At 36.2% G+C, this 3,579-nt stretch overlaps 1 long non-coding RNA gene across 1 annotated transcript; it reads right to left on the reverse strand.

Annotated features, from left to right (window-relative positions):
• Positions 1 to 356: 356 nt before the first annotated feature.
• On the reverse strand, positions 357 to 2,244 carry LOC307143983. Its single transcript, XR_013818663.1, has 3 exons — positions 1,968 to 2,244; positions 1,127 to 1,179; positions 357 to 450 (listed from the first exon to the last, which is right to left on the reverse strand). It is a non-coding gene; the product is annotated as an uncharacterized lncRNA (long non-coding RNA).
• Positions 2,245 to 3,579: the final 1,335 nt, after the last annotated feature.

Genomic DNA, 3,579 nt, shown 5'->3' on the forward strand with positions numbered 1-3,579 from the left:
AACACATGTGATCGCTGTCATGCGGAGAATCTGGCCAATCGTGGAACAGCTGTGTCATCATCAAAGTCCGTGCAGTCGCTCTGGAGAAACTGCACCAGCTGTATTAGCCGACTGCTCTCGAATCGCTCTCGAATCGCTCTCGCGGTGCTTTGATGCCATACGTCACTGTCACGTGGCGTCGGCGCTGTCAGGTCAGACAAAATTTCTAACCGGCATGACGCCCTGTGTGAATGCAGCGTAAGTGTCTGTGTACATTACATATCCTATTAAAAAAGTGCCTCACCTAGTCCAAGTTTTTCCATTCAAACTCCATTAGGTGGCGAAGGAAGGATGACACTCTGTTGTTGATTACAGTTGTCTTCCTGTTCACAACTTCCCCGGTCTTCCGACTCACTCCGGTTTAGGTGGTGCATCTTGTTCCCACCTCTGGGTTTTTCCTCACGAAAAAAACTTAAAGCAAGAGAAAATTAAGAGAATAAAGATATTTTAAATTTCATCACCCTTAGTGCCTTTGCTTTAAATGTTTTTGGTAACACTTTAGAATAATGGTCTGTCATTAAACGGATAGTTCACACACAAAAAAAAAGAAGTAAATTCTGTCATTTACTCGCCCTGTAGTTCTAAACCTTTTAAAGAATGTTTGTAACCAGATAATTTTGAGGCACCATTCACTTCCATAGTAGGAAAAAATTACTATAGAAGTGAATGGTGCCTCATAGAAGTGAATGGTGCCTCAATCTGTTAGGTTACAAACATTCTTCATCTTCTTTTGTGTTCAGAAATGTATTCAGGTTTGCACTTGAGCAACATTATTCTAAAGTTTTGCCATGTTTTTTTCATAAATTATATTTCATCTGCCAAAATCATCCAAAAATTGTCCAGGACTGCTTAAATTCCAGAAAATAAAATTATAATCTGTCAGTCCTGGACAAACACAGTCTTGGATTATTTTAGTATAATATAATTTATGAAAAAAAAACATGGTACATGGCTAGTTACAGCTAAAAAGAGGTGGAAAAACTAAATAATTTTGTGATTCAGTTAAACAGACCCGACTAAAACATACAAGAAAAACTTTGAATTATCAGTAATATGTGGAGAAACAAAGAGGAGTAACGTTACTTACCGTTGTATGAGTTCCAGTGTCGCACAGCACAGGCAGGCTCCTGGTATTCTTATCTAAAATGTTAAATAAATAATGTCAATCCAAATGTAAACTTTGCTTGTTAACGACATTATTTTTTGCAACTAGTGGCCAACGTTAATTTACTAACTAACGTCGTCCTAATGTACGCTTAATATGCTCGATAAACAACATCTTCATTGTATTGGTAAAGTTAATTCAATAAACTCACTAACGTTAAGTCTTTTTAAAAATAAAACGTTAGGTTTATGTTACCTCAGTTTTAGTACCAAAGCTGAAGCAAATGATAACCTAACGTTATGTAAAGTATGTTGTCCGGGCCGTGAGCTCTCCCCTCGGGCAGTAACGTTACACACGACGCTGGCTGCACTGGTTCTTAATCTAATTCAATAAACTCATTTTTTTTTAAAAGAAAACGTTAGGTTTACCTCAGTTTTTAGCAGCAAAGTTTAAGCAAATGATAACCTAACGTTATAAAGTATGTTGTCCGGGCCGTGAGCTCTCTCCTCGGGCAGTAACGTTACACACGACGCAGGCTGCACTGGTTCCTAATCTAATTCAATATACTCATTTTTTTTTAATAAAACGTTAGGTTTACCTCAGTTTTAGCAGCAAAGTTTAAGCAAATGATAACCTAACGTTATGTAAAGTATGTTGTCCGGACTGTGAGCTCTCTCCTCGGGCAAAACTTACAACGCTGCACCGGTTCCTAATCTAATTCAATAAATTCATAAAACGTTAGGTTTACCTCAGTTTTTAGCACCAATGCTGACAAGCTAAAATTGGGGTGCAGACAACCGCGGATAGTACAAATCACACTTACCTTGCTTGTTTGCCGTTCTCACGGGGGATGAAAAAATCTTCGCAGGGTGTCCGGACACAGCTCATATGTTCTCTGGAACCGTGAGCTCTCTCCTCGGGTGAAACTTTCAACGCTGCACTGATGGTTCCTAATATAAATCTCAAGCAAATCCTGTCGATCCCAATTGTGCCAAATAGGCCGTTGTGGTAAATACAGTATTATACTTTATTTTTTAAAAATACAGGAAATCACTGTATTTGGTGTTTGACGTCATAGAAAATACCCATGATGCAACGGGAATTACAGTTATTTACTGTAAAGAGAATTTACAGTATTATACTGGGTGATATATAGTAAATAACTGTACAAATTACAGAAATGTCTAACAGTGTAACATGGAATTTGGACCTGCTTTGATGTCTTCCTGCCCTGAAATGTGTCCTCTGAAGGCAGCAATTTCCAGTTTTTGGATGCAGCCCATGTTTAAAGTTTATGCCCGCCAACAGGGAAACTTGTGTTTCCAAATTATCTGCTACTTCCTTGTCACTTGTATCAATGACTTGTTCTCTCTTCTTTGTTTTTTGAGTCAACTGTAGCGAAATTACCTCAGCAGACTTTATTATGTGTTGCATTGTTCATCTTTTTGCTAGGTCGATTGTTTTGTACATTGTAAAATTTTTTGGTGGAAACGAATATAATATTGGCTACCAGATGCAGACAGTACTTAAGTGTTTTTACTTTCCAAGTCATTTTATTTTTCAAGTACATGTACTTTATCAGTGTTCTTCTTTGGAAAACTTTTACTTCACAACCTTCCAAAACATAATATTGTACTTTTTACTGCACTATGTTATATTGAATATCATTTAATACTTAAATACATTAAAAATGTGGTATTGTATACTTTTACTTGAGTACAAGTAAGAAAGTACTATATTTTTTATGTAATTAAGTATTCAAGGTAAAAAAACAACAACTTTTATTTTGTGAAATGTAGTGCAGTAAAAATTATGACATTATAAATGATGATTTGGAATGTAATTAAATAAAAGTTTTCCAAAGAAAAACACTGATAAAATATATACTTGAAAAATGTACTGGAGTAGAAATACTTAAGTATGGAGAATACTGTCCGCCTCTGTTGGCTACAGGTAAAAATATTAACACTCAAATCAATATTTCATATCTGCATATATTAGCCAGTTAACCAGTCAGGGGTGCATTTCCCATACAACGATGTAACTGCTTAACCACAACTAGTCACGACAGTTTCCCGAAACCGCATTGTTGCAAACTTGTCGTTCAACCAAGTTGGTTAAGGTGGTGGAGTAAAAACTTTTTTTTAAATGAGTCCATTTGAGATTGAATTCATGCTAGATTTTTTGCTTTGAATTACGGACAGACTAATTCTCATTTTTCATTTCAAGACTCAATCATAGGCTCTTTCTTACTCTATACTAAAGCATGTACGCACACGCACACCACACTCTTCAAAAACGGTGCTTTAAATCTCTTGACAAACTAAAAGACGTAAATGACATTTGTACTGAATGTCAGCTTTGCTTATTTTTCTCAAGATAAGGATTTATTAAGCCCCACGTCATGCAAACAATAAACTATGTTTTTAACCACA

This window comes from Gobio gobio (assembly GCF_949357685.1).
Source record: "Gobio gobio genome assembly, chromosome: 20".
Lineage (NCBI taxonomy): Eukaryota > Metazoa > Chordata > Actinopteri > Cypriniformes > Gobionidae > Gobio > Gobio gobio.